Source organism: Palaemon carinicauda, chromosome 17 (genome assembly GCF_036898095.1).
Source record: "Palaemon carinicauda isolate YSFRI2023 chromosome 17, ASM3689809v2, whole genome shotgun sequence".
Classification (NCBI taxonomy): domain Eukaryota; kingdom Metazoa; phylum Arthropoda; class Malacostraca; order Decapoda; family Palaemonidae; genus Palaemon; species Palaemon carinicauda.
In genome coordinates this window covers 130,983,826-130,999,107 of record NC_090741.1, presented here as the reverse complement: position 1 = coordinate 130,999,107, position 15,282 = coordinate 130,983,826, and the positions used below count along the sequence as shown (strand labels likewise).

The 15,282-nt window shown below is 35.6% G+C and overlaps 1 pseudogene; it reads right to left on the bottom strand.

Moving 5' to 3' along the window:
* Nucleotides 1-14,943, bottom strand: part of LOC137656615 (uncharacterized) — a 151,554-nt pseudogene extending 136,611 nt beyond the window's left edge.
* Nucleotides 14,944-15,282: the final 339 nt, after the last annotated feature.

The following is a 15,282-nucleotide window of genomic DNA, read 5'->3' as shown; positions in this document are numbered from 1 at the left end:
TTCTAATGAAAGGTTCCGAAATTAGAGAAAGGACGAGAAAATGCTCTTTTCTGGATTACGATCATAAGGTACGACGGTGTTTTGAAAGAAGGACAGAGGCTGCTAATGTAAAAGAGATGAAAGATTTGTGAGAATTGATAAAACTACGACAGTATATACGACAGATTCCTGAATACATTTGAACGCACTTGAGAGAGAGAGAGAGAGAGAGAGAGAGAGAGAGAGAGAGAGAGAGAGAGAGAGAGGATGTAGAAACTTGATAAAGCCGCTTCGCTGAGTGAAGATTATAATATTATTAGTAGTATACGCATTTCGAGCAGGAAGTCTCGACTGACGTTCCTACCGAGGTTCAAGAGTTTGCAGAACCATGGAAACCAGTTCAGTAATAACTACGGAACAAGTTGAATAAACAAAACTAAAGTAGCACTGGTACTGGCCCTAAGCAGAATGCGATAGTACCACAGCAACAAACGTTGAATCGTCCTCTTTCAAGTATCGTGAAAGACGTACAGAAGGTTGATATTGTCTCTTTTAAGTGTGGCAACAGAGACCTTATCATTAAGGAATGATGGTTAAACCAACTGAAAGCAATCGCCCAAGTGATAAAGGATAATTCTACTTCACAGAATACGAAGACGAAGAAGAAATCGGGAAAGGACGGATAGTAAAATAAACTAGCCCGTTGTAAACGCAGGGAAATTTCAAGCAGGGAAATTTCACGCAGGGAAATTTCACTCTTCCGTACGCAACTTTGAATAACTGTTTGTGGTAAATTCAAAATTTGCAATTAAATTTCGGGTCACCTAATACAAGCTAATGCTTTGTCAAATCATAAGAAAATTACATATGAGCATGTTTCCTTCAGGGGCAATGATTATGTGGGATGCTTTATATGTTCGTTCTCTTTTTGATGAACAAAAAGGAACCCTCGGTTCGTTTTCCCCCGCCGCCCTCTCAAGTGCATGGGAGAGAAAGGTGGATATTTCAAACAAAAGTAGTCGTTGAGAGTGGATGTGCTTGGGAAAGTCCACATTGATGCCCTTTAGATGGAATTATAAGGTAAGCCTCACAGTGTACTGAGATTTTTAGACTTAAAAGGGTTGTCAGGGTTGCTGTTTAAATAACAATAGCTTAATGAAGTTGTTAATATGATGAAATATAGAAATTTTTGACAGTATTGTGAGGGGTTGTGTGCTTGTTTTAACACTGGCATTCCCCCGGTAGGAACTTGCCAGCAGTCCATGAGGGGACAGAGCTGGGCGGTCCTTACAGTGGGAGAGCAAACAGTTCGTTAAGTAAAGGATATTATCAGGAGGTCCTAGCAATTTATTGAAGGGAAACTAGAGGCCGTAAGGGGTTAGGCTAGATAAAACATGCCACAGATCGAATAAATATTTAGTGGAACTCTCTCGTGACATTTGATGCCTATTAATACTTAGTGCATATTTCTTCAAGACTCGGTGTATAACAGAACCAAGGGATTCACCTGCCTAGTGTTATGAAGTTTTATAAACAAGTTATTATACCAGAGGTGTTTATTGGAAATCTTCCTGAAATGTGTGTAATATGAAAGAAATAGAATACAAAGGAATTACATTTACTGGAATTATAGCAATAGAGTTTTTCCAATAAAATATTGTTGATTTGAATATAAATGATATTTTTCTTTTGATGTGCTATTTTTTATTAATAGAAGAATTGTCACTATGAATTTCTTATGTATGTATAATTTCCAGCGACCATCGACTAAGAATATACATGAAAAGGTCGACGTGTTTCACTCCAAACCCACTTCAGGGACCGTGCCACACCAGTATTTATACGAAGAGCAGGATGACCTCAAACAGAGTTGATACATTTACACCATATATTTATGAAGGAATGTTAGCTGCAATTGACGGGAGAGATTGAACCCCGGTCAGGATATTTCATGACAAAAGTTGCACCCATAGTGTGGTGGTATGAGGAGTAAACTCTTTGGTGGAAATGTCACTCACAGGGGACTCAGTTATTCTGAAGGGAATAGGATGTGAGGAGGTCACCCTTATTTGCTGCTTGAAACTGTTATGCAAGGGTGACAGGTTATTTTGACTTTGCAGTGAAAGATTCAATAGTTGTCAAAGGAGTAGACATCCTGCTGGGTAATCAGGTTGGTAGAGCGGCTTTCGTGCCTTGTCCCCTTGTAACGGAAAAACATTTGAAGTACGGTCATACGAATGAACTCAAGAAGGACTACCATTCTCTGTTTTCAAGTTATGTTATGACATGAGTATGAAGAAGAAAGTAGCCTCTTAAGAAGAAAACCAGATTGGAGTAGTGATGAACTTAGAAGATTTGTTTTCTGAAGGAGAGGAATCCCTTTATAATACACAAGAGGAGAATTTTCGAGTAAGCCCGAGTGAAGAGGAACGACAGACGAGTGAACAAGAGGACAGAGAAGAGAAATAAATAGGAGTACAGAACTTAGAGGATTTGATTCTCGTTACTGAACTTAGAGGATTTGATTTTCGAAGAAAAGGATTCCTTTGATGGTACACAAGAGGATAATTCCAAATTAAGCCCAATCCAAGAGATCTGACAGACGAATGGATAAGAGGACAAAGAAGAAAAATAAATTGGAGGAGCAATGATATTAGAGGATTTGTTTTCTGAAGAAGAGGATTCCCTTGATGGTGTGCAGAAGAGAACTCCTGAATAGACCCCAGCAAAGAGGAATGACAGACAAGTGGATAAGAGGACAAAGAAGTAAAATAAATAGAAGCAATGAAATTAGAGGATTTGTTTTCTGAATGAGAGGATTCCTTTGATGGTACACAAGAAGAGAACTCCCAAAGAGGACAGAGCAAAGAGGAACGGCAGACAAGCGGATAAAAGGAGAAAGTAGAATTGGACTTGGAAGAAGTAGCAAATTCAACATTAGAAGTAGGAAAAGTGAGTAGGGAAAGGCTGATAGAATTGCAACAGAAGGATGCCACGTTAACAGAGTTATTGTGCTATGTGGTGGACGATATCCCCTGGAATACCAAATGGGGATTTATCGTCAGGTATTAATTCCCACACCGTTGAGAAGACAAGTGATCGCAGTAGCATACGTGACGGGACATATTGGGATTAGGAAGACTACGAATAAGATAATGAAACACTTTTTCTGACCTGGCATGCATAAGGACGTGAGCCAGTTTTGCCCTGCATGTCACGTATGTCACATGGCTGAAAAGCTCAACAAGTGCATCATGGAAGCTCCCTTTCGCCCGATGGAAGTACGAGAAAAATCTTTCAAGAAAGGACCTAAGAAAATGTTAGCAAAAAAATGGAAGGACTGAGAGGAAATGAAAAGAGAAAATGTCAGTAATTTGAAAAAAAAGTATTGTCGAAAAAAGAAAATTCCCACTAGAATGCATGAAGATGACGAGTCAAGGACGAACGAAGAAAATGTTTGCACGAAAAAGGAAGGATCACGAGGAAAAGGACGAAGAAATGCCAAGGATTGAAGGGAAGGAATTGGCGAGTTAAGGAAATTTTCTTAGAAGACATGAAAAGAAGTCTAAGACTGATAAAGAAAAGGTCTGGTATGAAGAGTACGAACAGACTGTTTACGGTAGGATGGCAGGTGTTGGTCAACTCTTCGTTAAGGAGATTACCTCTAACCAACGAGTTCCCAAAACCATTCCAGATTTTGTAGGAGAGCAGTGACCAGACCTACAGTACCGAGTGTCGTGGGTAGACATAATACTTTTAAAAGGATATTATAAAAGACAAAAATATCTATTCCCAAAGTGTGAGCAGAGAGGCCAGACGAGATTTGACGACGACCCTGTTTATTAAATCCTATCATCTCTTAATTTTCATCAGCAATTTGGAAGTAAACTAAGCCTCACCGAGAGTGCCTGCCGTGAAAAGAAAACTGTCCTGCTTTGACCAAGATATCATCGTCTTAATTAGTGGAGTCAGCATATTTTCAGAAACCGAGCCTGAGGGAAATTCTTGTTTAGGATATATGTCATCATGGAAGGACACGTGCTTCCCTTTTGTTACGACTTAACACGTGGTCCAGATTGCATAAAAAATTTCTTCTAGAAGCTTCCATGGCGTGATCGAAGAGGGTGTTTTTGAGGAAGCTAATAGAGATGCAGAATTGTTTAAAAGAACACCTTCAATGGAGATGAAGACTGCCCACTGTAATTAACTCAGCCCATACCTGGGTATATAAACTCCAAGAAGAGATTGTCCAAGAGAGATAGGAAAGGACATAAGACAAGAGAGGAACTATGTCCCAAGCAGATAAGATCTAAATTCTAGCTAGATAAGAAATAGAGATGACCAGAAGTGTGATAGATCGAGATTCTAGTCTTCCCTTCAGACAACAAAAGCTTTTCTCCAAAAGATCCTTGTATGGCCGAGAAGAAGAAAAAAATTGAAGCAGCCAGCCTTCTCTGCTTGTGACAAGAAGTAGCCAACACTGCCTGCAGCCTGCCTTCGTGCAACCGTATCATCAAATCCTTGGAAGAAGACCTCTGATGTCCCTTCTTGATGCCACCCTTTCTGTGACGTCTTCGAATCAAGTCATCGTGCCAGCTTCATCTGAACTTCAGCCACCCCTCTGCTACGTTCTCAAGCCTGAAGTCTCCGTACCAGCATCGTCTCAGCAGCTGCAGAAAACTATCCCTTAAGCATTTTTACCTTACTGACTGTTCCCCTTTTCTGTTGGTGCTTGTTTGGTTTGATTGGTCAGTTAAGTAACCGAAGAAGTAACATTAATTTTCTTTATAAGTTTGTGAATAAACGTGTTGTGTTTTTTCCTGAGTTTCTTTTTATAATTATTTCCCATATATATTTGGTTGTTGTTGATATTTATCTTACTTATTAAAAGAACCTGTAATGATTTTAAGATCGTAACACAGAGATATCAGGAAAAACGAAAAATCTGAGGAAGGCCATATCAATTTCTAAACCATTACTTCAGGCACCGGATTTCACCAAGAAATTCCTAATCCAAGTGGATACGTCACATAAAGGGATAGGGACTGTCTTATTGCAAGAAGATCAGGAAGGAATTCTTCACCCTAAGTGTATTACGTTGTCAAAGTTGAAGAAGCAGCAACGATGAGACTTGACAGTTGAAACGGAACAGCTGTGTCTGATCGCAGTAATGAACAAGTATTTAATGTATGTGAATAGACCAAAAAATAAAGAGATTACAGCATGTTAAGATCATAATCCTTTAACTTTTGTGAATAGGATGAAAAATAATAATCAAAGGTTAACTAAGTGGTCATAATTTTTGCAACCTTATTGTATTAATGTAAAGTATATATCAGGTAAAGATAACGAACATGTAAAGATAACGCAGTTGCAGATTATTTGTCTCGGGCTGAATCGATTGATTCCTGGCCGGAATAAATAATCTAATTATTATCATTGATTTTATTTTTATCATATATTGTTTTCATATATGCATTTAAGAGACAAATAGCCAACTCTTAAAATGAGCTTCTCTTATGTAGACATAGATGTGTTATGTAAATTAAGTAAGACTTTTGTCGTTATTTTCATTGTATTCTTTTTTCAAGTTAGTATATGTAAATTTTGTTACTTTTAAGAAATAACTATTTATTTAACATATTTTTGTTACGAAGTCCTATTTGACTGTTTAAAAGTGTTATTTGATCATGCACGATATGAACAAGGGCTTAGGTAATGTTCTTTTATATTTTATTAGGTATTGTGTCAAGTTTAAGAGACAATGCTCAGTAACAAGCTCTTTGGGAAATTCTGTAAATGCGCTTTGGAAATTTCACGAAGGACCTAGTGATAGGATGTTATCTTTTCTTTTATTCAAGGGAAAAAGGGTGTGCAGAGCTAGCTAACAGAGAGAGCCGTCTGGCGTGGCATAAAGAGCATTGGAGAGAGCAATACTTGGTAACTTTAACACACCTTTTTTCAAGGCCCACAACGCTTCCCAGTTCGTTGGGAAGTTTCTTGAAGCAGTTAGATTTCATATAAAAGGGCGACACCAAGGTTAGGGACAGAGAGAGAATGACAGCCTTAAGATAGACAACTCCCCCCCCTCTCTCTCTCTCTCTCTCTCTCTCTCTCTCTCTCTCTCTCTCTCTCTCTCTCTCTCTCTCTCTCTCTCTCTGTCACGTAGCTCATTGTATTGTTTTTAAAGTGTTCCATACGTGTGGTGTATTCTCACCTAAGTGACTGTACCCTAAAGCAAATTGTGTGTTAAAAAGATATATATGTTGAAACGGTGATTTTGAATTTTTTGTATTAGTGTTAGTGTTGGCATTGTGTAAAGTTTTTGTAGCTGTCCACGTAGGAAGGTTAAGATTATGTAACGTGACCTGGTTATCTCTTTTCATTAAGTATCTGACTTGAATATTGCATTATTCAGATTTAATTTCAAGCTTTTGTATAATTTTCATTGCAATATTTTTTTTGGTGTTAGTCTAACATTTAAGTTCAAGACATTATATAATTTTCAGATCGTAGCATTTTTTGTCTTAATTTAATTCTTGTTTAGACTTAATATTCCAAGTGATTTATTTTGTTATGATATAAATTATTTTCAAATTGTTGTAACATATATAAAATATATTTATTTTTGTAAAAAAAAAAAAAAAAAAAAAAAAAAAAAAAAAAAAAAAAAAAAAAAAAAAAAAACTATATTTCATTTACCATCGTTTAGAATCAGATTCTGATCGTATCCTGTTAAAGAGTCGTAGTGAGTCAAAAGTAATTCTTAAGAATAATTACCCCATGTAGTTTTGAGTGTACGTAAAAAACCTTTGGATATCCAATGTTTTATATATTGCTATCTGGGAGTTATTTAACTGTCACAGAATCTATGTAACAATATTTTAAAGTGTAACAGTTAAAATGTAAAAGCAAACAAGTGATTTGGAATTTGATAGGTTGATTAACCTGCTAGTCGTAATATACAGTATATAATAGATGTTTGGTTTCCAGTCACGATTTCGAGACCCAGACCAGGGAGTCAAAATTATATATATATATATATATATATATATATATATATATATATATATATATATATATATATATATATATATATATATATATATATATATATATATATATATATATATATATATATATATATATATATATATATATATATATATGTGTATATGTATATGTATATGTATATGTATATATATATATGTACATGTATATGTATATATATATATATATATATATATATATATATATATATATATATATATATATATATATATATATATGTATATATATATATATATATATATATATATATATATATATATATATATATACATATATATATATATATATATATATATATATATATATATATATATATATATATATATATATATATACATAAATATATATATATGTATATATATATATATATATATATATATATATATATATATATATATATATATATATATATATATATATATATATATATATATGTATATATATATACAAATAGAGAGAGAGAGAGAGAGAGAGAGAGAGAGAGAGAGAGAGAGAGAGAGAGAGAGAGAGAGAGATAAAAACAATAATTCATGACCTCAATGCTAAAGTTGTAAGGAATATGCCCTACTATGAGATTCAGGGCCTCTGTAACACGGTTTTTTCGCAATAATTATTTATCTATGAATTTCATAAATATAACGCTTATTCAGAATGCACATTATATCTACACATAAATTTTGACTATATTCTGCATTACGTAGGTTGAATAAATTTGGTACTTATAATGTAAAAGGGACGTTTTTTTTGTAGACGGGCCAACTTATTCAGAGAAAAGGTTTCGAACGCACTCGTTACGTAACTTATGACGGCATTTCTTCCATCTTTCTCGATCGATGATTGGCTATACGTAACGAAAGCTATACATCTGCCAGCAATGACACAAACGTTTAAATAAAAGCAAAGCAGTACACCTTTATGAACTCTGAAACCTCTCCACTGATAATTGTCATAATGAACAAATCAACAAAATATGTTAATAAATACAAAAACACTTCGATTATTAGTCTAACTCCCAAAACAAGTTTCCTAAGAAATTACAGTCTACTTTATAGGTCACAATCAGATTGACAAGGTGTAGGGAATAGTTGTTAATTTTCAAAAACGTAGTAGACAAGCTCATTGATAACTGCTATATCCAATGTCAAGCAATTTTTATTTATTGTCTATCTACCTACCTATTTACTGAGAAAAAAAAAAATAGAAGCCGGTACCGTATTTTGGCTTTAAACCTTCCCCAATAATTATCGTCACAATGATGACTTCATGAGGCTCCACCCACTTTGGCCTCGTTATAATTCAGGATAACACTGAAGGCTATCATGGGCATTGTTGGATCAGAAAAATTTAAATTCTGGCTATAAAAACTCATTTCTCGAGTAGTTGTAAGAAGTGCTAAATGATCCCAGCAGTTGGCCTAAACGTTTAATTCATGTATACTACTGTTGCGGCACTACTGCTACAGTAGTATTACTACGCTAGCACAGATACCCCACCCACATTTATGTATCGTTCCGCCATTCATAAAGTCTTTGTTATGTTTTTTTCACTGTGCAATAAGCCATGGTCTCCTCAGAAATTAAGTTTAACATTAGATGATAGGTTATTTCATTAAGCTGACAAATTATGGCAACTGAGTATGTTATTGCCGTTGTTGAAGCTAAAGATAAAGTATGGTATCATTCCTTCATTGCATTATCATCTTTACTACTATTTGTTTGCTACATGTAGTAATTATTTTAAAGGATAAATGAATTATGTTCACTTTACTTCTATAAATTCCCATTAGATGTACAAATAAAACTCCTAAAACTATTCATGATTTATTTACAAAATGCAGTCATGCCCAAAACATAGCCAACACGGTCGTACGTCCTAAGAAGAAGCATAAAAATCATATCGGATGATCCGTTGGTCTGATGGAGAGTTTAGCACAAAATTCTTATTTTAACAAAAATAGTTATATAAAGACTGTTTACATACAATCTCTCTCTTTCTCTCTCTCTAGGTGGCTTAGTGAATAGTTAATGGAAATGTTCAAAAGCCTGAATGACATTACAAGTATTATAATCATATTACGCTAAATACAAATCAGACCATAAACATTGGATTTAAACTAGAAACTGAATAATTACTTATTCAGGCTATAGTAAATATGGCCATGGGCTTTCTCTTGACTGTATAAAGTTGCAAGTCGTAAAATAAATGCAGTTTTGCAACCAAAGGGGCAATTCTAAATCCTGCTAGCCATTCTTGACTGTTTGGGTTTCAGAGCCGATGGAACAAGGTGTATGGGTGTCTGGTGGATGGGCGGGGCAAGATTTTGTCAAAAAATGTTTACATTGCTTACGTAATGAATGTTTCCGACTCTTGGCTCGTTATCACTGGCCATGGCGTCGGCTAGATCATTTTACTCTATAAAAATTAAAACTATCGGGTTTAGGTTATTGATAATGCTGACAAAATTTATGTGTGGTTGTAAAATATACATATGTCAACTTTCAGCTACATCCGATGCATTGATAAGGAGTAAAGTCCAAATAACCGTGTTACAGAGGCCCTGAATCTCATAGTAGTATAGAATAAGTGATAGGTGTAGAGGGACGTAGTGAATATGCAAATGAAACAAACAATCTTGATAATTGAGGTGTGGCAGGATTTCGCAATAACAACCCCTACACCTTTGATCACACTAACTGACAAATGTCTCCTCTGCAAAAACTTTCCCCTTACATTAAGATAACACAGACTCTTTGACTGAAGGGAAACAAAGACAAAATAGAACCTTAAAACTATATTTCCTAAAACTAACCACTCCCAAAAAAACCTCACTTATCAGTAATCATACACTCAACACAAAATAGACATTAACCATACCACCATCAAAAAAACCAACAAAACCCTTAACAAAACATAAGATTAGCCGCAAACCAGAATTTGTATGTTTATATAATATATTTTATAAACACCAACACAATCGTCCACACACTACCAACTGTCTTGTGCAGCCCACTACCACAGCTTTGTGGTCAACAGTCCTCTGGGTGGCAATTTGCCACAACTACTTCCCTGATTGGGGTCGTGGTTATTATCATCATCATCTTCATCATCAACAGCAATCGGAATTTCATTAGGTCCGGGTCATCAACAATTATGTAATTCAGAGTAGCCGTATCAACTTACTTATCATTGACCAGGTCGTCAACAATCAACTCCACGTAAAAAAATGTCTCCAAAGGAGGAATTAAGGTCTGCAAATGAAAAAAATAAAAAACACTTACGAACACTCCTAGCTAACTAAACTTTTGCACTATAATCAAAGATGAATAATAAACTGTTTCTATCATTCACAAGCAAATATAAACAAAACTGTACTTACTCAGAAAATAAATCAACACTTCCAAGCTGGTAAAAATATATAATAATAGTGGTCCAACATTCACACAACTACCCCTTGCTGCAGTCAAATCAAAATAAGAATTTACCCAAGACACGCACCACTGTCCTAACTTAGCTAAAATATAAACAAACAATCTCATTTATACCAACAGTCTGTCGCCAACAAACAATCAATACACTAACTACCTCTCTCTCTCTCTCTCTCTCTCTCTCTCTCTCTCTCTCTCTCTCTCTCTCTCTCTCTCTCTGGATTTGGCAAACAACAAAAATAAATAAAAATAAAACAAAAATTGATCCTCCACATTTCTCTCTTTTTACTTTGCCAAATCCATCTACATTTTCACATAACTACTTACATTATTTCTCTCATTACCCAGTCGCAGTCGGGAATGGGACCTCTACTCCGAGTAACTGGGCTTTCATACATTCTCTCATTCACCTTTTCCTCATAACAATCATTCGCTACATTAACATTATTTCTATCTAAATCCCTATCACCTAATATATTATGTACAATCCGATCTACCTCGTTCTCATCTGGCCCTAAAATCTCACTTATTCCGGTTAACAATTCGTCCATTTCATCCAAACCATTTTCTACTTTAATAGAGGATTCATCCATACTACTTATCATACTCCTATCTCTCATTCTCTCATTGGTCATACTTTCTTTTACATCATCTAAAGAAAAGCCGCACACACAATAGTTATCATTCATACTTAGCCATGATTCATCTGTATTAATATATTTATCTTCCATACTCCCCTGTACATTTACACCTTGTCATGCATGCTTTATTTCCTCTCATACTCGACTAACACTTATTGCTTATCTTGTAATCCTAATTTCACATACATACTGGGTTCATACTTATTCATTTTCAGTCATTTATTCATCCCATTCTCCTGATTATATGCTGGTACTTCCTTCCATTTAAGCAACTGGTTTTGGTGTGCCCTAACTTTTTCCAAACTACTTTACCCAAAACATAACTCAACCCACTAGAACCAACATCTAACACCTCATATGGACCTTCAAACTTATCACGAACCTTATTATCATTCATTCTTCCCTTTTCGATTACTTCTTTTAAAACTTTATCTCGCACTTTATAGCTTACAAACTTCTCATTCGTTTTCCTCCAAACATCTCTGTCATTCTCGGACACACTCAACCTTGGTCTTACTACCTTTTCAAAATTCAACACAAACTTAAAAGGAAACATACCTGTACTCTTGTGCACCATCGCATTATACGTCCACAATGAATGCCCAATATAAATCTAAATCATTATGACATGTACTCATCATCTGCAAGATTTCAGTCAAGGTTCTTACAGTTCTTTCAGCCAAACCATTCGCACTAGGCATATATGGAGTTGAATACACATGCTCAATACCCCATTCTTTTAACATCTGCTCAAACTCCCATCCAACAAAGTCTGGTCCATTATCACTTACCATTTGCTCAGGCTTACACACACATCGGTAACATCACTTAACTTAACATTCTCTCTACAGTTTCTCTCCTTTTACTCTTTATAGGAACAGCATACGTAAACTTACTCATGTGATCTACCATAATAATCATTCCCACGTGTCCCCTTGTAGTCACAGGCAATGAAACACAATCTATCCCTAACATCTCAAATGTTTTTTTCATACGTAACCTCAAAACAGGCAGACTTGTATGCACGCTCTGATACTTCCCCTTCTGACAATCCTCCCAACTAGTTTCTATATCCCTACAAATTTGACTCGACCCAGGCGTAAGCAATCTCTCTCGCATACACTCCCACAATTCATTCTTCCCATACCTGCCCCGCACTAACATACACATGCTTACAGCTGCATGCATTGGAAATACAGGAACATATATATCTTCATCCATTCCCATATGCAAAAAAAAAAAAAAAAAACACACAATATTCTTCCAAACAATAAATCTTTTTATAACTTTCTTATACACTTCCAAATCAGATGGTCATTCTTCTACCCTATTACCATTAAGAATACATTCACGTAACCTATTAGTTTCCATACATTCATCTTGCATCTCTTCCACCTCTTCTTTGGTCAACAAATCATATTCACTCTTCGTAATATCAATCATGCCAACAAAATTTGCCATAAATATGCTATTATCCACAACTACTATTAACTTACAGTCATTCTTCAAAAGCAAACCCTCACCGATTTCAACTGGCACACCATGCAACCTTAAAAAATTGATTCCTATAAAAAACAACTAGGCATTTCATTTTCCCACATTACAATGAAATTATGTTCATCTTCCATACTCCCTAGTTTCACCTTCAACCTCACCTCTTCCCAAACAAGTAAACTTCCCCGACCTATCCCATGAATTCTCACAATTATACACTGTGTTTTCAATTCTTAATTGTACCTCTCAATTTCATTAATAACTGACACCTTTACCAATGACACTTGCTCTCCCGTATCAATTAAACTACAATATTCATTCTACTTTATATTCACATATGTCATCATTCTTCCTTTTACACCATGCATGCATACATTTACTCTCCTTTTAATTCTGTCACTTTGACAGTATGTTCTTCTTCATATTCACTGTCCTCCATAACCCCATATCTTACAATAGTGTCACTCTCACCATTATCCTTCTCACTCAACAATTTGCAATATTCCTCGTTACACTGAATCCTTATAATATTTTCCCTATCATTCTCCTTATATGCCCTATATTCCATCGGTCGAATCCATCCAAAACACAAGTACACAGTAGCACCGTACAACATATTTACCACCATTAATATCTTTGATAATAAATCTCCTTCATGTACACTATTCTCCTCCTTATATACCATTTCTTTCGATACTTCATTCATCACCCTTCTTTTAAGCTCATTTATGCTACCTGGTATTTCCCTATCTAACCCCCTCTATCACCCAACCCTCTTAAGACGAATTTATATAACATATCTTTCCCTTCAAACCTCTGTTCCACAGCTAAACCCTCAGGCAACCTTTCAGAATTATGATCACTCTCATTATCTACCATCCTACCATGCATTCTCGACATCGCATCTGCTATCACATTTTTACTTCCTGGTACATATTTTAACCTAAAATCAAATTCATTAAAATTCTCCATTATCCTAGCAACCCTTGCATTCACACACTCTTTCCTAATCATATACACTAAGGGCTGATGGTCAGTATGCACAATAAATTTTACCTCATACAAAAATACTTTCAATGCTTTCAAACAAAATCTTATTGCAGCCAATTCCCTGTCAATCGTCGAATACTTCCGTTTAGTCTTATCAAACGCTTTACTAACATACGCTACTACTCTCAACTGCTCTTCTCCATTTGCTTCTTGTATTTGAACTAAACAACCACCCATACTAACCCCACTCGCATCTGTATACAACTCTAGCAAATTCGTATTCTCACTATAGTCTGGAAATGACCAAGTGACGTCTTTCGCAGTCTCTTCTCTCAACCTTTCAAATGCTCTATCCAACTCATAATCCTCAACTACCTCTAAAATATCATCCCATGTCAATTCTTCTTTCGTCCACCTCATCTTCTTCCTACGTTTCAAATTAATAAACACGGCAACATTTTCAGGTACAGTCGCCAAAACTTCTTTATTAATTCCTTATTCTCATTTATGCCTTCATCTTCATACTTCTTCCTTGCTAACGTTTCTAACTGATATACATGTATACATAGAAAGAGCATCACCCACATTCATTTGAGCCTCATCAAAATCCTTTTTACGCTCATACTTAACACTCTCTTTCATACGTTTTACCTGCTCAATTATCCTACCTTTCACACTATCATATTCAACATCCCCCACACTTATTATCACACCATACATCGTCAACAAATTCCCAGTCAAATATTCTCCTAACTCCCTAGCCTAAACTCTTTTACTATCACCATACTTATCGTGATAATACCTCTCATACTCCCTAAAAATGTCATACACATCCCTATTACTATGTTCATTAAACCTTTCACACCTCGGTACCTCTCTCGTAAACACTGTCTTACAAACTTCAACTTCATTCTCACTATCTTCACTGCCTACTCCCTTGTTGCCTTCTTCCTCATTTAAATATAATGAATCTACTTCAATACTTAAATTCCTATCCTTAACCATCCTATTCTTACCCTTTTTCTTACTTACCACTTTCACCCATTCAGGATAATCCTCACTCTCATCCTGAGCTTTCTTCTTTTCCCTCTTCATATTACTTTTACCTTTCTTCTCATTTTTCCTATCACATTTCTGTTCATCCTTACTATGCTTAATTCCTTTATCTTCCATCTCACTATAACTACCTTCCCCATTATCACTTACTTTAGCCTTTTCTTCCACTATCAACCCATTACCTGAAGCTGAGGACACTCCTCCGACTGCACTTTCACCATGAACGTTTTCATCATCCACATTATTTGCCCCATCATAGCTTCCATTCGTTCTTCATTCTCTCGCATCCTAATCTCAATACTCTCTTCCACTCTCCACTTCCCTGAATTTCCCTTAGTTTCCTTTGCATATCCTCATTCTCACTACTCAACCTCACATTCTCTAACAACAAAAACTCCTCTCGTTCCTTAGCCAACCGCAATTCCTCCCATAATATTTTTTTTTGCTCTTCCATTTTCAGTCTTAACTCTAATTTCTTATCCTAATTCAGTCCTTTATCAAAGAGTCCAGCATCCTAACCCACCTCGGCAGTCCCTGTTTGGGCAACAAAATAATGTGGCGGGATGTCGCAATAACAACCCCCACACTCTTGATCACACTAACTGAAAAATGGCTCCTCTGCACAA